Below are 22,344 nucleotides of genomic sequence, written 5' to 3' on the forward strand. Positions count from 1 at the left end.
GTAAACAACTCCAGTATAACTTCCCAGTTCTTACATTTTACGTCTCATTAATTAAGGCAAACATCCCATTTTTCTTTTTAAAATCCCTATTTGCTTGTCGTGCTCCATTTAGTGTTATTTATGTAGATGATAAGGACTTTCTGTCCCTGAATACTCCTTTTTTTCTTTGTCTTACTTCATCTCCCTAGAAGTATTAGCTCATATTTCTCTGGATCAAATTTCATCTGCAGCAACGAACAATCTGCTGGAGCAACTCAGGGGGAGGAAGAACCATGGCAGGAAAGGAATTGTCAGTGCTTCAGGGTGAATCCTCTGCCACGTTAATGATTCCTTTTCTCCTACAGATGCTGCTTGTCGAGCTCAGTTTCTGCAGCAGACTTTTGTTGCTCCAGATTACAGCTTCTACAATCTCTTGTGTCTCCTAATTTCACCTGCCATTTTTCTGCCCAACCCTGTATCCTCCTGCAACCTTAATCACTTCACTGTGAAGCACACTTTTTTTTGCATCACCTGAATATTCTTTTATTATCCCCCTGCATATTTAGATACAAGATGTTTACACAGGGGTGTCACAATGGCATAGCAGTTAGCATAACATTATTTTAGTGGCAGCTACGAGAGAGGGCTTTGTATATTCTTCCCGTGACCGTGTGGGTTTCCTCTGGGTGTTCCAGTTTCTTTCCACATTCAAGACACATAGGGTTAGGGTTTAGTGAGTTGTATACATGCTATGTTGGCACCGGAAGTGTAGCAGCACTTGTATGTTGCCCAGCACAATCCTCACTGATTTGACACAAGTGACGCATTTCCATAAGACTGTAACACATAGGAACAGAATTAAGCCATTCAGCCCATTGAGTCTGCTCTGCCATTCCATCAAAGTTGATTTATTATCCCTCTCAACCCTATTCTCCTGCTTTTCCCCATGCCCTTTGAGTCTGATTAATGAAGAACCTATCAACCTCTGCCTTAAATGCACCCAATAACTTGGTCTACACAGCTGTCTGTGGCAATGAATTCCATAGATCCACCACACTCTGACTAAAGAAATTTTTTCTTATCTCTGTTCTAAATGGACATCCCTCAATTCTAAGGGCTGTGCCCTCTGGTCCTAGACCCCCACCCCCCCCCCCCACTATAGTAAACATCCTCTCCTGTATTTCACTGTAAGTTTCAAAGTACATGTGACAAATAATCTTTTCATCACAGAACAGTATGCCACTTAACACTACTCACAGGACAGCTGATTTGTTCCAGCCCTCCTCGTCTTGTAGTACAGACACCCACAGTGCATAGTATGACAGCTTCTGCTGCTTGTGGTTGTGTTTGGAAATCTGGTGTGAGCAGCTGCCCTCCACCTTGACAAGAGCTTCTGCCTCTTGGACTTATTATCATGGAGAAATCTGGAGAGAGATTTGCAGTCTTTTATAGAAAGAGGGAGACAGCAGCTCCAAACATGTCCAAGACAAGGTGATGAGAGAGACTAGCACCCAGTGGGTCTGTCAACATGGATGTACTCACACACCTGCCACAGAAGTCTTCTGCTCTGTGCCCACACCACTCATACTAGCCTACCCAGCACCAGTCTCCACAGACAGCCTCTACACTCACATGGCGAGACAGCTTCAGTGTCGGTGCTGCAGGCACACTAGCAGGGGGCAGGGTTTTGCATCCAGTTCTCTGTGCACAGTAGCACTCAGTAACACAATTCTCTTCATATAACGTTACAGTATGCTTTCTGGAGCTAATTCTTGTTCCTGGATGTCCATCTTGAGTTCCAAGTAATGTGCCAGTGTATATTACAAAAATATAAGGGATTGAATATTGATTCACCGATAAAAATCACTACAGGTTGAATACCCCTTATCTAAAATGCTTGGAGCCGGAAGTGTTTCGGAGTAAGCATTCCTTGTCATACACTTGTTCATTACACATATGTTCTGATGCAGCTGTTCAGCCTTGTAGATTTTCATCAGCGACAACCTTGGCATACTCATCAATGAATTTCTCTGCTGCTTCATGATCAACAGATGCGTTATCACCACAAACCTTCAAAAATTTAACTTTGTGTCTTTTCTTAAATTTCTGTAACCAGCCTGCTGAATATTGACAATTACCCTCAATTTTCAGTTTGTTGTGATAGATCTTTGCTTGTTTCATTATCAGTGTACCATTAAGCAGCACATGTTCACTCTGACGCTGACGAATCCACTATTTCAGTGCACGATTGCGATCTTCATTTTTTGCTTTTTGCAGTATTTTTCATTAACTTCTGTTCATTATACACGTGAGGTCACTTCTCAGAAATCTCTGTGATGTATGGAGACCTGTGCGTCACCTAGGAACCTTTCCTGTGCCTTGTGGAATTTTCCATTTGTAATGTTATGTCAGCGCTCAAATTTTTTTTTTGATTTTTGGTGACACAGGTGCATAGTGGTTACAACATTTTACAGTACAGGCGACCCAGGTTCAATTCCCACCAGACTGTAACGAGTGTGTACATTCTCCCTGTGACTGTGTGTGTTTCCGCTGGGTGCTCTGGTTTCCTCCCACAGTTCAAAGATGTACCAGTCAGTAGGTTAATTGGTCTTTGCAAATTGTCCTGTAATTAGGCTCAGATTAAATTGGGAGATTGCTGGGCGGCGTGGCTCAAAGGGCTGGGAGGGCCTATTCTATATTGCATCTCAATAAATAAATAAAAAATATTTTTGAGAAGTTTTTGGATTTTGGAATTTTGGAATCCTGTCAGTAGCCAATTTTGGCACATAATTTTACTTGTTTGACTAGATAGCCACATGCAACCTTGTCAAAGTATTTGCTCTGCCCTCATTGACCCACTTTGTTTCCTCAAAAAATACAGTCATCATTCAGGCACTATCTGGGGTAAAAATAACCCCAGTTTCTCACCAGTTCAGTAGTATTGAAAACATAGCCTTTACCACTTTTTATTTATTGAGATGCAGTGCAGTATAGGCCTTTGCAGCCCTTCGAGCCACACTGCCCAGCCATCCTCCAATTTAATCCCAGCCAAATCGCAGAATAATTTACAATGACATATTAACCTACCAAACGGTATGTCTTTGAACTGTGGGAGGAAACCAGAGCGCCTGGACTAAATTCACATAGTCATGGAGAGAACATACAAAATCCTTACAGGCAGCAGCAGGAATTGAACTCAGGTTGTTGGTACTGTAAATTGTAATGCTAACCAATATACTATGGTGCTTCTTCACTGATACAATCTTGCTGTTCATCTTCCCTCTAATCCTCTTACACTGACTGTATCCTAGTTAAACAAGAGAAGCTGAATCCCAAACCATCACTGTTCTCATGCTTTTGCATGTTAGAAAACTGGCTAAAATTTTTCTCCGGACAGTTGTAAGTTTACCTAGACCTCTAAGCAAAGTGATCACCTTTTGTTTGTTCATGTTATATAATCTGATTCACTAATCCTTCTAATAAACCATCTTTTCTCTCAGCTGTTAATGTTTATTGAACCAATACTGCCACCCACTCAGCTTTTATGATTTCTATTTTGTCTTAAAACCCTGTAAAAGGAAATATATGCTGTCAGTTTTGTTCCTCTTTCAAACATAGTGTAGCTGAAATATCTACTTGGTGTTCTTGTACAAAACACCGGTTTGGAGGTCCCTGGCACCTCCTCATGCACTAACCCTCCCCCAGCAGAGTAACACAGCGGCAGACGGGAAAAAGTACTGAACTGGCAGATGATCTCACTGGAGTTTTTAGACATTTTGATTGTGACGTCAATGAAGTCTGCCACTTAATCTAAAAGCCACGTTGGGATTTTCCTTGGTGCTTGCAGCTCAGCCTCTGTGGCTTAATCCCAACTATTTCTTCACCAGACCAAGAGGTAGCTAGCTACTTTTGTGAGGATAAGAACCGTTGGGAAACAAGGCTGCAGAAAGGGTCACAGCCTGAACAGGAGGAAATGCCTCTATGTCTCTCAACAGCCTGGAGATGAGCCCAGTGGTAGGCCCTAGACACAAAAATGAGCCCTGATGATCAAAGCACCAGTTTTGTGGGGGTGTATGGTGGTTGAAAGGAGGAGGCCCCCTCCTCAGCAGCAAGGTTAATCATTCACAAGAGTGAGTAATTTCAAGTTCCAGGGTGTCAATATCTCCGAGGTCCTAATCTGGATACAACATATCAATGCAGCTACAAAGAAGGCAGGACAGCGGCTATATTTCATTAGGAGTCTGAGGAGATTTAGTATGTTACCAAAAGCAGTCACAAATTTCTACAATTGTATCATGGGGAGCATTCTAACTGGCTGTATCTCTGTCTGGTACTGGGGGGGGGGGGAGAGAGCTATTGCAGAGGATCAAAGTAAGCAGCAGAGAGTCGTAAAATTAGTCAGCTCCATCATGGGCACTAGCCTCTGTAGCAACCAGGACCTCGTCAAGGAGTGATGCCTCAAAAAGACCGTGCCCATTGTTAAGCACCTCCCCATCACCACGACACATATTCTCATCTCATTGCTACCATCGGGAAGGAGGGGCAGAAGCCTGAAGACGCATACTCAGCCATTCAGGAACAGCTTCTTCCCCTCTGCCATCTGATTTATGAATGGATATTGAAACCATGAACACCACATCACTACTTTTTTTTGCACTACTAACTATTTAATACATATGTACTTACTGTAATTCAGTTTTATCTCTTTATTATTATGTATTGCATTGTACTGCTGCCATAAAGTTAACAAGTTTCATAACATATGCTGGTGATACTAAACCTTGTTCTGATTCTGACATCTCAGCATTTTCATGTTAACTACAGGAGACCATGCTGGGTCTTCAGGTAGTTTATTAAACACAGAAGAACCTGGTCAGATATTCTCCTGCCTTCTCTCTCTCTCTCTCTCTCTCTCTCTCTCTCTCTCTCTCTAAAATTTTAAACTGTTCCAATTGGGATTACCGTTAACAGATGATTGCTGCATTACTGAGATCTCTCTACAACTCAGTATCACTTATTTAATTTTTTTCTTTATTATTTTGCACAATTTGTCCTCTTTTGCACATTTTATTAAATCTATTGTATTTTTTTCTTGTAAATGCCTAGAAGAAAATGAAGCTCAAGGTAGTATAATGTGACATACTTACTTTGATAATACATTTACTTTAGCTTTGGCAGTGTGCACTTTTGAGCTTGGGTGAACACTGCCTTGATAATAGATTTACCTTGAACTTGAAATTTGAACCTTGTACCTTTCTGCAATAGATTAGCCCGTGCCACTATTATACGACATAGTCACTGTGTGTAAGATGATGCCGCACTTACCACATTACAATGGTAAAACATGCAGGGACTCATCAATGGCCCAGAAGTTATTCTAGCCAATCATATGACCACTGACATGCAGGTCTCACATCAGCTGCCCTGCAGAACCTAGTATTACTCATTCATTCATAAAAAGATGACATCATTAATGATGTCATCTGTTATTGCTCCTGAACTGAGTGTTGAGGGTCAATCACTTGAGTGGGTCTGGATGTACATACAGATCTCACCAGCTATGGACAGCAGGTTTCCTCTCCTTAAGGAGGCCAATGAATCATTTGGGTTTTCATCACAATCCAGTTTTATGCTTACTGATACAATGCTTTTATTTTAAAATTAAAGTTATATTTAAGATAAAAAAATTTAAATTAAAAAAGTCTATTAGATCATAAATTAAAGGGGCAGAATTAGGCTGTTGGGCTAATCAATTCAACTCTGTCCTTCAACTGTGGCTGCTTTTTTTTTCTCAACTCCTTTCTCCCAATTTCTCCCTGTAACCTTTGATTCCCTCTCATCAATCAAAAACCTAAAATTCTCTGCCTTAAATCCACCCAATAATGTGGCCTTCATAGCCTTGTGTCAAATCCCATAGATTCACCACCCTCTGGATGAAGAAATTCCTCCTCATCTCAATTCTAAAGGGATACCCCTTTATTGTGAGGCTGTGTCCTTGGATCCTAGATTCTCCTTCTAATGGAAAAATCCTCTCCATGTCCACTCTCTCTAGGGGCCTTTCAGTATTCAGTAAGTTTCAAAGAGACCCCACCACTGTCATCCTCTGAACTCAACTGAGTACAGGTCAAGAGTCATCAAATGCTCCTCACACATTAACTCTTTTTATTCCCAGGATCATATATCAATCTCCTTTTGACCCACACCAGGGCCTGTACACACTTCCCTTGATAAAAGGCCCAAAGTGCTCTCAATTTTAATCCCCCAGCAGGCATGGTGGCACTGGAACTCATATCTCTGGAGCAATCGTTCTGAAGTTTCAAAGTTCAAAGTAAATTTATCAGTGGCTGTGTCTAGAGACTTAACCACAACGTTATCTTGCCTTGCAGTGACTCCCCTAAATCTCCAAGCTTTTCCATCACAGTAATTCATATTCATCATTCAACAGCATCCGGAGCAGGTCATGAATCATAATTTATTCACCAGTCCCTACACTACAGGCATATCACAGTTGCAGTGCATCCCACCTCCCAAGTACAAAATACTTAATTCACCTAATTACTCCAACAACTCTAAAGCCAAAAATGGTATGTGCAACCATCGCATGCAAACACAACTACTTACATATCACCCCCGTCAGGTTGTGTATGATCCTGACATGGAACTACATCAGCGGTCTTACATCATCACTGGAACTTGCCCTCAAACAGCAATGCAGATCTCATTGACTAGATGGGCTGCAAATCTTAAAGCTAACAGCTCACCACCACCCTTAGGGGTATTTATTAGAGGGCATTAAATACTTGGTCGACTATTGACACCTACATTCCATAGATGAGGAAATTTAAAAAATCCTTAAGACCATAAGACATAGGAGCAGAATTAGGCCATGCAGTCCATTGAGTCTGCTCCACTATTCTCTCATGGCTGATATATCAGCTCTCTCTAACATTGTTTGTCATTCATTCTTTAGGTTTTTTTTCTCTTTGTTTCGTGGATGTCTGCAATGAGTAAGGATTTCAAATTGTCTACTGTATACATTCTCTAGCATTAAATTGAACTTTTGAACCACTGCCTTCTCCATGTAACCTTTGACACCCTTGCTAATCAAGAACATATCAACCTCTGCATTAAATATACCCAATGACTTGGCCTCCACAGACATACGTAGCAATGAATTCCACAGATTTGCTACTGGCTGGTTAAAGGAATTCCTCCTCAACTCTATTCTAAAGAGATGTCCTTGTTTTCCGAAGCTGTGCCCTCTGGTCCAAAGAAAACATCCTCTCCAGCTCCATTCTCTCTCAGGCTTTCAATATTTGGTAGGTTTCAATGCTATCCCCCCTTCCCCATTCTTCTAAATTCCAGTGAGTATAGAGCCATTAACTGCTCCTGTTACATTAACTCTTTCATCTCTGGGATCATTCTTGTGAACCTCCTCTGGACTTTCTCCAATGCCAGCACATCCTTTCTTAGAGAAGGACCCCAAAACTCTTCACAATACTCCCAAGTGTAGTCTAGCCAATGCCCTACAAGCCTGAGTGGTTTATAAAATGCTTGCATTCTTTGAAATGCCTAGCTTTCTTCAAAGGAATGAGTGGGACTGGATTTGATCAAGCTGAAATGCTCAGGATGATCTGAGCTGACAAATCTCCTGGATTTCCTTTAAAAATTAATGAACCATATGAGCAGAGTGAGCTCAGCCTGTTTTGTTTAGTTAGATTTCTTCAAAGCTTTTGATAATAATGCACACAGGAGATGAGCCCTCAAGGTTTGAATGCACGGCTTCAATCCAGCACGTCTGTGTTGGATTAAAAACTCGTTGAACAAGGGGAAGCAAGGAGTGTCTTGAAGTGGAAAGAATTGGCTGTTGTTCCGCAGGATGTGATATAGCAGAGCAATTGCAGGCACTGTTACAGGATTCTGAGACGTGGAGGGCATCTGGTAACCAGAACAGTTTACACAAGAGAACAGGCACATGAATGACTCAGTTTTCAAGGAAATTGGTGGAGAAAGCATGTTGACCTATAAATCCAGGCAAGTTTATTGTAGTTACAAGTTCTACAGTAAATTTGATAGGGGAGAGAAGTAAAGACTTTAAGCAAAGGCAGAGAAAATCTTGCTTAGAAGTCCTACAGAATTGAACCAGCGGTTTCAAGAGAGAGTTGGATCAGTGCCAGGTGAAAACTCTTGCAGCAGTGTTTCTGAGGTGCTCAGAGCATAAGACCCGAGCTTGACCCTCCCTTCTTATTGTGCTCTTCTATAAAAGGCCATTTGGTTGCTTGCCAGATTGTCAAGCAAATTGTCTTTTCTCACTCAGTGGTCATGACATGTTATTATTAAGCAGAGGGCCTATTAGGACAGCAGGTACATGTCAGTGTTTATGCTTCAATTACACCAGCTCCTTTCCCCTCTTCATTTCAGAATCAGGTTAAATATCACTGGCAAATGTGAAATTTGTTGACTTAGTGGCAGCAGTACAATGTAATACATTAAAAAATTAATGTCTATATATTAAATAGTTAAATTAAATAAGCACTGAAAAAATGGGAAAAAAGTAGTTAGGTAGTGTTCATGGGTTCAGTGTCCATTTAGAAATCGGATGGCAGAGGGGGAAGAAGCTGTTCCTGAATTGTAGAGTATGTGCCTTCAGGCTTCTGTTCCTCCTTCCTGATGTTGGCAATGAGAACAAGGCATGGCCTGAGTGATGGGGGTCCTTAATGATGAACACCACCTTTTTGAGGCACTGCTTCTTGAAGATGTCCTGGATATCACAGTATGAAGATTTCCTTCTCTCTTCCCACTGCAATGTGTTTATTTAGTGTTTCCTATGGTACTCAGCTCCTCATTCTCCCACTCTCCAAGAGAAGATATTTCTACAGAATTCCCATTTGGATTTACTAGTTGATGCCTTTTGCTTATGGACCCTAGTTTAGCATTTCTCAAAACTGAAAACAGTCTATGACCATCATACGGAATGACTTCCTAATCTTAATCACATCCCTCAGGTAAATCTTCATCCTCCTCTTTCTTGGAGAAAAGCTCCAATTCCTCAATCATTCATAATTAGAACCCCTTATGCCTGGTATCATTTACCTCCAGTGCTCTGATAGCCTTTCTGAACTGTGCAGAAGGTTGAACAATATAATCTCAGCTCGCTTCTGTACAAACTCAGGATATATGCAGTGTCTATTTGATACCTCCTGTACCTAATAAAGTGGCCACTGAGTGTATGTTTGTGGTCTTCTGCTGCTGTAGCCCATCCACTTCAAGGTTGGATGTGTTGTGTTTATAGAGATGTCCTTCTGCACACCACTGTTATACTACGTGGTTATTTGACTTACTTTCACTTTCCTATCAGTTTAAACCAGTCTGGTCATTCTACTCTGCACTCTCATTAACAAGGCATTTTTACCCACAGAACTGCCTCTTGGAAGATTTTTTTTGTTTTTCACAGCATTTTCTGTAAACTCCAGAGACTGTTGTGCATGGAAATCCCAGGAGATCAACAGTTTCTGACACACTCAAACCGCTCTGTCTGGGACCAATGATCATTCAACGGTCAAACTCACTTAGGTCACGTTTCTTCCTCATTTGGTCTGAACAACAACTGAATATCTTGACCATGTCTGCAAACTTTTATGCATTGAGATGCTCCCACATGATTGGCTGATTAGATATCTGCATTAATGAGCAGATGTACAGGTGTACCTATTGAAGAGGCCACTCAGTATAAATCCATTGTGTTTTTATTCCTAATTCACTAGATTCAAAGTTCTTATTTGACCCCTCAGTTTCTAATGTTGTTGAAATCTCTGTAAGAAAAATCGTCATTGCAACAGGTCGTTGTGTGTTTGACACCATTGGGAATTAGCCTGCTCACAGCTCTGAGAGAAGCAGTTGGACTCACTATCTGCAGATGTCAGCCATCAATTCAAGCTCTCTGTAGCAAAGCCTGAATGTAACCAGAGCACTTGACTGTGACCCAGATAAGCAGTAACAGTCTACTACAAATACATTCATTTCTATTCAGATACTGAGGGCATGGTAGCCAATGGTGGAACAGTTGAACTTAGGGATATGGAGAGAGCTCATTAGAATGTAAGAAAAAGCGGAGTCCAGGAATCTGATTGGAATGTCAATGCTAACAGGTTTAAGATCTCAGAATCCTCTGTCCCCTATGGAAGAGAATTCCAAAGATTCATGCACCATTCCCATTTTGACATGTTGTTCCATGATCTCCTCTTGTGCCATGATGAGGCCACCCTCAGGGTGGAAGAACAACATCTTATATTCCATCTAGGTAGCCTCCAACCTGATGGCATGAACATCAATTTCTCTTTCCAGTCAGTTTTTTCCCTTCCCCTTCCCTCTTCCCCACTCTGGCTACTTATCTCTTTTCACCTGCCTATCTCCTGGGTCCCCTCCTCCTTCTCTTTCTTGTATGGGTCACTCTTCTCTCTTATCAGATGCCTTTCTCTCCAGTCCTTGACCTTTCCCACCTTTCTGTGGAGGCTATACCATCAGAAACCACATAAAAAGTCTGCAGTGCTCAAGGCTTTTGCATAGTACTGTACACACCTACAAACTCACTGTTCTCACAACTTCCTTTGTCACCTATTTGTGCAACAGCCACAACTCTGGCTTAATACACCTGGTCTGTCCATCTATTATCAAATAGATTGTAAATAGTTGAGACAGATATAGTTGATGCCCCAGTGCTGCTCCCTAAGGCACTCCTTTAGTTACGGTTTGCCAGCTTAAGAATGATTCGTTTAAATGCAAAACATGAACTCTTGGCTCTGTGCCATCTACATCAACTATGTCAGCTAGATTTCTTTATCCACCTTGCTTGTTACATACTCAAGTTACCTCAATACACTTAAGACAAATTTGCATTTCATGAAACTGTCTTGATTCTGTAATACTATTTAAAATTGATTCCAACATCTTTTCCAATCATAAACTCTTTACATGTTCTTGCTTTCCAATCCTACTCAGCAGCATATCATTTGAGATTTTCCAAGTCACTGGAACTTTTCCAAAATTACTAGATTCTGAAGGGTTTAATGGCTCTATTTAATATCAGAAAATGTATATAGTATACAACCTGAAATTCGTGCTCTTCACAGACATACACAAAACAGAAAAAAAACCAAAAGGATAAATGAGAGAAAATGTTAGAACCCCAAAGCCTCCCTCTCCCTCCCATGCACAAGCAGCAGCAAGCTCTTCAACCTTCCCCCCCTTTGCTCTAGCAAATGCACCAACCCCACCCCACCTACCATGCAAGAAGTAGCAAAGCCCCCCGAAAGTGACCATGATCTGGAGTCCACCAGAAACTGCCAATCCATCAAATGCATCCATTATCAGTACTAAGTATAAGGCTCTAGGATCCAGTCTATTGGATCCAGGGGAACTAGTCAGCCTTTAGACACATTAATTTGCCGAGGTTTTTTCTACTAACAATATTGAAGTTCCTTTCTTCCTATTGCCACAGGTTTTTTTTTAAAAAATAATCATCAGCTGCTTCAGTGCCTTACACTCTGATAATAGATACAAGACAGACGTTGAATGTTTCTGCTGTTTCATTATTTATCACTAATTATAATTGGTGAGAGATTTTGATATCACAAATGCTCCTGAAAATACAATTACTTTATAATAATAAAGTAATACAATATGCTACGTGTGTAGAGCATATACATCAGTGTGACTGCAAACCAGTATATGTACACTTCACTACTGAGCAGGTAAGAAGGGCTCTGGGGAAACTCAGACATGGCAAAGTATCGGAACCATGTGTGAACCCCAGGGTCCTGAAAGAGTTTGCTGAGCAGCTGAAAGTTGAAAGTTTCTCCAGCGCACTTTCAATCTGAGTCGCAGCCTGGAAAGGGCCCCAACTAGATGCAAGACATTGTGTGTGGTCCCAATAGCAAAGAACAGCCAACTGAAAGTCTTGAATGACTACCATCCAATAGCAATTCCCGAGTTTCGTCCCCTGAAGAACTAATACCTTAGCCACACTTCTCATTTTTAAGTACATGTCCGCTCTTACTGGATAATGTATTTGTTGGTGGTTTACTATCAGAATCCAGATTTTAAAATTATCTTCATCTTTTAAAATTATTCTTTTCCGATTTCTCTTATATTCCCATGCTTCTGGAATAATTTTCCACTGCCTGCCACTAATTTTAATTACATTTTATATTACTGAGTTTGATTTGACTCCACAACTAACTTTCTTGCTTAGCCCTAGATTGGTTACTTATGTTGAAAAACACCTACATTAATTTTTAACTATTTTACCTTTTAATCTGCTTTCCTTGTCTGTTTGGGCAATCCTGCCTTCATGGTTTTGTTAATGTATTTAAAGTCCTAAATAAAAATTTTTTAACTATCAAACAGAATGTGAAATGCTGCCATGTTACAATCAATCTTCCCCAGAGGATCCTTTACAATAATATTAATTAAACCTCATTATACTTAGCCATATCTAAAATAACATATTCTTTGGTTAGTTCCACAACGTATTGGTCTAAAAAAATGTCCAAATCCATTCCATGAATTTGTCTTCAAGACTACCTTCTGTCAATTTGATTTTGCCCAGAATCTAGTTCTGTTTCGGGGATAGGCAGAATTATGCAGTGCTTCAAACGGAAGGATGAGAATTTAAAATTTAAGGCATCATTTATGACAGACCAAAATGTGGGTCAGAGTGTATGAAGGTGATAGGTGCAAGTTAGAACAAAGGCGGCAGAGGTTTGGATCAGAACTGACCAGGAGAGCACTGCATTGCACAGAGACACACAATCTGTTGAAAAGGTCGAATTTAAGAACCAAAGCATTTTCTCAACAAGCCAGACACATCTTTTTTATTTATTTAAAGATTCAGCACAGAACAAGCCATTCTGGCTCAACGAGCCATTCTGTCCAGGAACCCACCTATTTAACCCTACTCTAATCACAGGATAACTTACAATGGCCAATTAACCTACTAACTAGTATATCTTTGGACCAGGGAAGGAAACTAGAGCAGCTGGAGAAAACCAATGCGGTCAAGGAGAGACATACAGACTCCCTACAGAGGGCACCAGAACTGAACTCTGAACTCCAATGTCCCAGGCCATAATAGCATCATGCTAATTTCTATGCTACTGTGGTGCTCTTTCTGTTCCTAAGAATAAGAAAGAAACATTTGGTTTAATTTTGCACCTAAATGACACCTACTCATTAAATATACCTACCTACTTACCTTCCTTCCTTCAACAAACTTCATTAACTAGTGTCAACTCATATGTTTAGCATCCTGATACTCACTGTTCACTTTCTCTTTGAATCTCAAATCACAGGTGACATCTGGTCAGCTGCTGCAGAAGTTCCCCTTTCAATGATTGTCACATAGTGTAATGCAATAAAGCATGGCTCATTCTGTCATCTAATCAGAACTTGGTAAACTGTCAACAAATGGCTGACTCCTCAGTGAACTTATCAACTTGTAGTTCACGAGGGCCCAAAGAGCATTACATGAACTCATAGGCCTGGACTGGGCTATGTTCCCCCATTGTCATCAGTGAACAGATACAGTATATCACATGATTCCAGAATGACTGATTTCTTTACTTAGCATCTATTAAATCATAACCAAGGCTCAGAAAGAGTAGCAAAGTCAAGACAGCAATCTGAGAAACATCATGAATTGGATTCCAACTGTGAGGGGAAGTGAAACAAACTTGAATCTATTCCCCAGGCTGAAGAGGTCACTGTGATCTATGCAGTCTTCAAGGAATTATAAACAGTCACATTCCAAATGTCTTCTGCAAGGAATCATAATTTTCAACTGATAATGATTTATCTTCAATCCAGAGTTAGCCAGGAAATCCAATATGTTCTAATTCTGGAAAGAACTCTTTACAAAACTCATGCCAACAAGCAGTGAGCTGCCATCCCAAGTCACAATAGGCCACTCATGATTTCCTCCAAGAGGACCACAGCCTTGTTGTCATTTGGAGGTTTGCATGCCTCAATAACCAGGAGAGCTATGTTAGCTGGAGTCAGGGCTTTATGCTTTCGCTCTTGGTAGGGGACCATGCCAAACAGGTCAAAGGGTAGAGGACAGACTAAGAGTGGTCCACCGGTCTCCATGGCTAGGGATTCAGCTCAGGGCTAACAACCCTCACTGGTAACAAAATTATTATGGAAACAGCAATGAAGAATCCTTTTACATCTGAGTGAGACAGTATTCCTGAGTCTCCACCCGGGACTTGCATGACTGACGGTAGTGAAAACCGAGAGGAAGTTACCGACATGATGAAGGAAGCCTTGAACACTGGCAGAGGTGGAGGAGCTTCATTGCTGCCCTAAATGCCAGTGGCATAACTGACAGTAAGTAAGTAGGTACTCATGATTTGATATTCAAATAGAACTGCAAGGAAAAAAGTTACTGCACAGCCTGACTTCTTCAGAATCGTTCGTGATCATTTGTTGAAATGGCAATGATTGATGCTAGCATCTACGGGAAATTACTGGGCAGAAATAAAATCACACAGATAAAATAATATGACCCCCAAAGTGCTGTGCACTGTTGTGGACCTTGTTATGTCTCTTCCCAACACCTTACTGACCCAGCTCCCTTGCATTAACTTTTGATCTGGTGATGAAGAAGGGAGAGAAATATAATTTGGAATGAGGCTGGCGTGCGACTTGTGAAACGGGTTTCTCTGTCACCTGCTGTCCTTGTGCCTCTGGATGGAAAAGGTGTGGTTGAAAGAACCTAGGCAAGTGCAGGTTATAGCTGTAGTGAGCAGTGGCAGTTAGAATGATTAGGGCGGTGATGGGCTGTTGAACAAGCAGGCTATTTTAAATGACCCCAGCTCTTGTTCATCTAGACCATGTGTTCCCAAAATGAGGTTCACGGACCCCTTGGTTAATGGTAGGGGTCCATGGCATAAAAAAGGTAACAACCTCTGGTTTGGATTTTCAGAAGTTTGTCAACTATGGGTTAAAGGAAGGGAAAAATGAGAATTTCCAAGTGTAGGAAAGACTGACATTTTGGGATCAAAGCCAAAAGGATGTTGTGGATAATAACGAAACGTCAGCACTGAGCTGGGTCACAGTCCTTGCTTGTGTTTTTATAAAGTCTCCCTTGTATATATTAAACAAGAGCTGAATGCTTCCATTATGGGACTGAAAAGGAGCCATAAATATAAAGCAGCGTAGAACAGGCATTAATTTGTCTGTTTAACATTCCAGTTCAGTCCGGTTATAATAAAATCCCATTGAGATCATCAGCCTTTCTCACAGATGGTACCAAGCAGATCTCCCACATTACACTCAGAGTAGTTATTGCAGTAACTGTGAAGATCATTTTGTATTGTGCAAACAAATGCGTTGAATTATGCTCAGTTTGGTAATTCAACTCCCAGGGACCAGACTCATAATTACCCAACACTCGAATCACATGGAAGCAAGGAGACATTTATCCTGTTGGACTGACATGAATCATAGCCTGAACTTTAGACCTTATTTCTCACAGTCATGCACTGAGCCAGATTGGTCAGCAGGTCACTACATATTTAAGTTAATACCAAAGTAAACACGTCTTGCTTTGGATTTGACAGCAAGTAAAAGAGAGGGTTACAGAGTCAATTGATACATTGGCACTCAGCTTAGTTTAGAGTCCCTCTCTCTGTTTCATAATCTCCTTATTGCACAGCATCTCCAAAATTCAATGTAAATTTATAATCAAAGGACATATACATCACCATATACAACCTTGAGATTCATTTTCTTGTATACAAACTCAATAAATCCATAGAACAACTATAACAAAATCAAAGAAAGATTTTGTGCAAATACAAAAAGAAAGAAAAATAATAACGAGTAAGTATCAAGAACATGAGATAAAGCGTCGTTGATAGTGAGTCTATTGTTTGTGGGAACATTTCAATGATGGGGCAAGTGAATTTGAGTGAAGTTATCCCCTTTGGTTCAAAAGCCTGTTGGTTAAGAGGTAATAACTGTTCCTGAACTTGGTGGTTGTAGGTTCCAAGGTTCTTGTACCATCTTTCTGATGGTAGCAGCGAGAAGAGAACAGGTCATAGGAGCTGGGGGGTCCCTGATGATGGATGTTGCTTTCCTGCAATAGTATTTCATGTAGGTGTACCCACTGGTGCCTTCACTAAGGACAGCCCCCTGCTGTCCAGCACCTACAGAAGATTCCCAAAGATAGAGGAGTGTTCCACCTTACCAGATGGGGAAAATATAACCCTCATCTCTCTCCCTGCCACTATATCAGGATACTGATGTCTAAACTTCACCCATCCCTCCAGCCTACGATAGGCTGCAGCTGCAAAGTTAGTTTATAATATTTGGCAGGCTTCTGATGAGAAAAGGCAGATCACAGGCGACCTGGTTCTGATCAGCCGAGCACAGGGACTGACATCACCAAGCTCCATCTGGCCTTTCTTGTATGAGCTGGGGAGGGGGACAGTGGGGAGGAGCTGCTCTCTCAGACCCTCTCGAATTTAACCTCTGCGCTCTCTGTCCCAGGGGCTGCTTGTTGGACTAAGCAGTATTGATTTTGAAATTGCTTTTGAAATGTCAGCTTGTGTGAACGAGTCCATCACAGCCCCATGCTTGTAGCCTCGCACCGCCTGACTGGGGACACAGGATTACTACGTGCCTTGTTCTGCCTCTCCCTCATTGTCCCACACTTCTTTACAAAGACAGTCTCAGTCTCAGCATCTGTTCTTAGACCAGGCTAGCCCTCAGGGCTTTTTTCTGGTCATTCCCTCCTCTTTGAGAGTAAATACAGAATGCTTGATTGTGCATAATTTGCAGACAGTGAAATTTAATGATGTGAGTACCCACTCACCACCACCCCCCCCCCCCCCCATCCTGGTGGGCTCACTAAAACACTGCGATTATTCAGCACAATCAGTCGCTTGTTCCGATGTTGAATTGAAATCCAAACACTGAGAGCTATCTTGGCAAATCCTAAATGTACGTCAAGGTACAGAGGTGAAGGTAACCATGGCACAGCCTGACAGGCCAAGGCTGGGAAGTGTTTAAAATACCACATTAGACAGAAAACAGAACTTTGCGTACTAGTCGCAGCCAGCAGCGAGCTTGTACTTTAAAGGTTTGCTGACTGAGTGTCTGCTTCATTTGTCGTCAATCCAACAATCAAATCACCCAACCAACCTATCAATGTGACCAATGATAAGTAAAGAAGGAGGCTTTGTAATTAAAGGGACTTGCAAACAGCAGTGCTCTGATGCAGTATGCCTTCATTCCTTGGAAGAGGGGTTAGGGATACATCCTTACTGCCCATTACGCCACTGGCGTTTCAGGGCAGAAATGAAGATCCTCCATCTCTGTCTGCTCTCCCCCTTCCCTGGCCATCTTCATACTGTCACACACAGATGCAGAAGGAGTCTTCACTGCTCTTTCCCTAACAATTTTGTTTGACCACTCAGGGTTGTTAGCCCTGAGCTGAACCCCTGAAACTGGTGGGCTGATGGACAACCTTAGTCTGGCCTACTCCAGTCAGATACTGACTCATGTGGCATGGACTGTGCAAAATGAAAGGGCTAAAACACTACCTCCTCTCCGGGGATGATACCTTTGTCTCCTCATGAACTGAGCTCTAGGTTGCTGCCTTTCTTGAGGGTGTGCATCACAGATCCAGGGATCCATACACTGTGGCCACAGCTGTTCGGTTAAATTATTAACATCACATTTGATAAAGGGTTGAATTCTGTTGTGTTCCATCTCTAGACTCTGTGTGTGGCCAGTGCGACTACAGTTTCAGGTCACACAAAGGACGACTACTCCTTGCTTTTATTGTCAAGTCAACATTAGAATTTGACTTCTGTGTTCTATCATTTTCAAAAACACTAACATTGGAAATACCCCACTTCTTTAGTAGAGATTTTTGCCAATCCCAAGTTCACAAAGTCATTATAAACTGCTATGAAAAAATACCTTCCGCTGTAAACTCACAACATGAAAAGACACACAAATACAGATATAGGGCGGCCCGGTAGCATAGTGGTTAGTGCAATGCTTTACAGTACACTGGACCCGGGTTCAATTCTTGTCACTGCTTGTAAAGAGTTTGTATGTTCTCCCCGTGACTGCAAGGGTTTCTTCCCATGGTCCAAAGACATACCAGTTGGTAGGTTAATTGGTTGTTGTAAATTGTCCCATCATTAGGCTAGGGTTAAAATAGGGGAATTGCTGGGTGGCATGGTTTGAAGAGGCAGAGGAGCATCTAAATAAGTAAGTTACTATGTATAAGGAAGCACCTGTAGATCTGCACACATACCTGCACTATCCTGAGTATAAAGGGAAGTTCAAGTAGACTCCAGGTGTCCTGGACTACTCTTGTGAGTTTTATAACCACACATGGCCTGTGACTTGCAGCCAGACATATAGCCTTCATACAACTTCCACTTTCACATTGATTGGGAACTAGATCAGTCAAAGGAGACAATGCAGTATCAGTGAGTGATTCATGTTTTCTGGTAAAATAAACCTAACAATATGAGAAAAATTCCCCTAAGTGTCGTCCTTACATTGGTGTTTCATTTAGGGAAGTCTGTAGATTGCAGAGTATTATATATATATATATATAACTATTTATAAAAATAACCATCTTTCTTTATGATGTCAGTCTTCAATCACATGATATCTGGCCAGGATTGAGATAAGCCTGTCAGCAGTCTTGAAGAGCACCTGGGGCTAGAGGCTAGAGAGGTCCAGACCGTCTCTCTGGGCTCCAGGAGGGTAGCTACAGCCCTAGATTGCTCAGAAAGAAGATGAAGGGGGAAATGGCAATATGTCTACAGATTGAAACCCCAGTCAACTGGAAGTCCAAGTTTTAAAAACCAAGTCATCTGGAGCTCAGTATTTATTTATTTATTGAGCTGCAGCACGGAATAGGCTGTCCTGGCCCTACGAGCTCAGCAATCCTCAGAATTAATCCTAGACAATTTACAATGGCCAATTAATCTACCAATCGGTATATCTTTGGACTGTGGGAGGAAACCACAGCACCCGGAGGAAACCCATGTGCTAAAGGGGAGAACATCCAAACTCTTCACAAGCAGCAACAGGAATTGAACCCAGGTCTCCTGTACTGTAAAGTGTTTTGCTAACCATTATGCTACCATGCCACCCTACAAGAAACACACTGCAACCAAGCAACTGGAGAAGACAAAAGTCAGAGTTGAATAGTGCATGCATACTTTGATAATAAATAAACCTTTCAGCCTTTAACTCCATTCACAGGGAGCATCTTATTTCACAAGCCAGAACACAGCCCCAATCATCCTGCACAAAAGAAAAGCAAGATGCTGTGTTCTCACCACCTAAATAACAGCTTGTGGGAAGGATATACCTCCTCCCAAGCGCATTCTACCTGGCCTTTACTTATCAATGAAAATATTTCAGAGATCTTTACTGAATACAAGCTGAATAAACTAATTGACACTGAATTTCTTCTGACATTAAAACCAAAAGATCAAAAAGAAATTTAGCGTTCAAACTGTTTTTCTGAAGAACTCAACATACACTTTGTGGCCACTTTACTAGGCATCTCCTGTACCTAATGAAGTGGCCACTGAGTGCATGTTCATCGTCTTCTGCAGCTGTAGCCAGCCACTGTAAAGTTTGATGTGTTGTGCATCCAGAGATCACACAGATCACTTCTGAACATCACTGTTATACCATGTGATTATCTGGGTTACTGTCACCTTCTCGTCAGCTTGAACCAGTCTGGCCGTTCTCCTCAGACCTCTACCATTAACAAGGCACTTTTGCTCACAGAGCTGCCATTCACAGGATGTTTTTTTGTTTTTTGCACCATTCTAAAGTGGTAAACCCTAGACTACATGAAAATCCTAGGAAATCAGCAGTTTCTGAAATATTCAAACCACCACACCTGGCACCAACATTCATTCCACGGTCAATGTCACTTAGTTCACATTTCTTCCCCATTCTAATGTTTGATCTGAACAACAAATGAAACTCTTGACCATGTCTGCAAGCTTTTATGCATCAAGTTGCTTCCATTTGATTTGCTGATTAGATATTTGCATTAACAAACAGATCTACAGGTGTACCTATTGACGAGGCCACTCAGTACAATTCCATTGTGTTTTTAATTCCTGATTCACTAGATTCAAAGTTCTTATTTGACCCCTCAGTTTCTAATGTTGCTCAAATCTCTGTAAGAAAAATCGTCATTGCGAAAGGTCGTTGTGTGTTTGACACCATTGGGAATTAGCCTGCTCACAGCTCTGAGAGAAGCAGTTGGACTCACTATCTGCAGATGTCAGCCATCAAGTCAAGCTCTCTGTAGCAAAGCCTGAATGTAACCAGAGCACTTGACTGTGACCCAGATAAGCAATACCAGTCTACTACAAATACATTCATTTCTATTCAGATACTGAACGCATGGTGGCCAATGGTGGAACAATTGAACTTGGGGATATGGAGAGAGCTCATTAGGACATAAGAGATCACGGAGCCCAGAGATCCGATTGGAAAGTAATCTGATTCCGTTTAAGGTCTCAGGATCCTCTGCCCCCTATGGTAGAGGATTCAAAAGATTAATGGCTCTTAGAGACACATATTTGCTCTCCTGTCTCTCTTGATCATGACTACGTGCTTTTATGCATTGATTGTTGTTGCATAATTGGCTGATTAGAGATACTGGGATTAACAGGCAGGTGTACCTAATAAAGTGGCCATATAAATCATTTAATCTGGGGATGGGCCATATCTTTTTTAGATTGTCCGTTAGAGCAGTCCATAGCTTGTAGGTTGCGGAGAAGATTAATAAGCTGTGAGTGGTGTGGAATATTACTGTTTAATTTCTAGATGTGTGATCTACTCGAAGGAAATAAGAGATAGTGGGATGCATTACTTTACAGTAAGGGGTGTGAGAAGTTCTGTTTAATTCCTGAGACAAGGACTAATATATTAGCATTGCCTTATGGGTGGGATGCATAAACCAGAGTTGTGGGATGTATCAGTCAGATGTGTGGGTACTGTATACCAAAGGTGTTACAATGAGTGTTGTGGGGAGTATGTTCTTCTTAGACTATCCTTTGTGGTTGAGGATAATTTTCTTTCACTTGGGTCTGAGAAATAAAAGATGCCAGTGTGAAAATGGTTTCAGTGTAATACTGAGGCGTGCTGTGTATCAGAAGATCACAATGAGGAATGTGTCATGCATCAAAGCAGGTTTCTATTTTTGAAAAATTACTTGGTTAGAGAGTGAAAAATTATATCAACTTAAAACTTATTTGTGTTAACCTGACAGTAGAATCCCTTTGAAAGTACAAGGTGGCAAAATTAAACAAAATGTGTGAATCTTGCGTGCCTTCTCTTGAGGATTGCAGGCTCTGAATTGTGCTTTCTGTCTTAAAGATCAGTTGCCACTCTGACAATGGTCATAAAATATAGGAGCAAAATTAAGCCATTTGGCCCATTGAGTCAGCTCTGGAATTTCATCATGGCTGATCCATTTTTCCTCTCAGCCCCAAACTCCTGCCTTCATGCCTTGATTAATCCAGAATCTATCAACCTCAGCTTTAAATAAACCCAATGACTCGGCCTTCATAAATGCCTGTGGCAACAAGTTCCACAGATTCACTACTCTCTGGCTAAAGAAATTCTTCACCGTCTCTATTTTATATGGCATCCCTCTAATCTGGGCTGTGATCTGTGGTCCTAGACTCCCCCACCATAGGAAACATCCTCTCCAAATCCACTCTACTGAGGCCTTTCAATATTCAATAGATTTCATTGAGATCCTCCCCAATTCTTTCCAGTGAAACAGGCCCAGAGCCATCAAATGCTCCTCACATGACAAGCCTTTCAATCATGGAATCATTTTAGTGAACCTCCTTTGAACCTTCTCCAACGTCAGCACATCCTTTCTTAGAAAAGGGGCCTAAAACTGCTCACAGTACTCCAAGTGAGGCCTCACCAGTGAATTTCAAGCCTCAATATTACTTTCTTGCTTTTATGTTCTAATCCTTTCGATTGTGCAATACCCTGGCTTAAGACTATGCTTTATTTTATTAATACAGTTATGATGTTTATTTTCTGTAGATCTCCTCAAAACACAAATTGAAAAAAGTTGTTCTTTTAATTACATTGTACAATCAGGTATTTCATTTTGCTGTTTAAAATAAAAATTCAGTTGATTAAGTTAGGCTTGTTGAATTAGCCAGTAGGATTTGCCTTGTTAGTATTTTGGCCAATAAGATGCCAGGAAAAGAATGGGTAGCCATTTTCCAAAGGGAGCACAGGATTGACGGGGCCTCCAGTAACAAGAAGAAAGATGGACAA

At 41.3% G+C, this 22,344-nt stretch overlaps 1 protein-coding gene and 1 long non-coding RNA gene across 6 annotated transcripts in view; one reads left to right on the forward strand and one right to left on the reverse strand.

Annotated features, from left to right (window-relative positions):
- LOC132406503 (uncharacterized) overlaps positions 1-22,344 on the forward strand; it is a 164,708-nt gene that overhangs the window by 50,635 nt on the left and 91,729 nt on the right. The gene's annotated exons all lie outside the window — the stretch shown is intronic.
- The window catches only part of LOC132406502 (sphingosine 1-phosphate receptor 2-like), a 52,560-nt gene that overhangs the window by 15,366 nt on the left and 14,850 nt on the right, over positions 1-22,344 (reverse strand). For 2 of the 4 annotated variants that reach the window (XM_059992269.1, XM_059992270.1), the window contains exon 3: positions 18,308-18,453. The exons of the other annotated variants lie outside the window; for them this stretch is intronic. The gene's annotated coding sequence lies outside the window, so the exon portion shown is untranslated. The remainder of the gene's footprint in view (positions 1-18,307; positions 18,454-22,344) is intronic. 4 annotated transcript variants of the gene reach the window in all.

Source organism: Hypanus sabinus, chromosome 16, assembly GCF_030144855.1.
Source record: "Hypanus sabinus isolate sHypSab1 chromosome 16, sHypSab1.hap1, whole genome shotgun sequence".
Taxonomy (NCBI): Eukaryota; Metazoa; Chordata; class Chondrichthyes; order Myliobatiformes; family Dasyatidae; genus Hypanus; species Hypanus sabinus.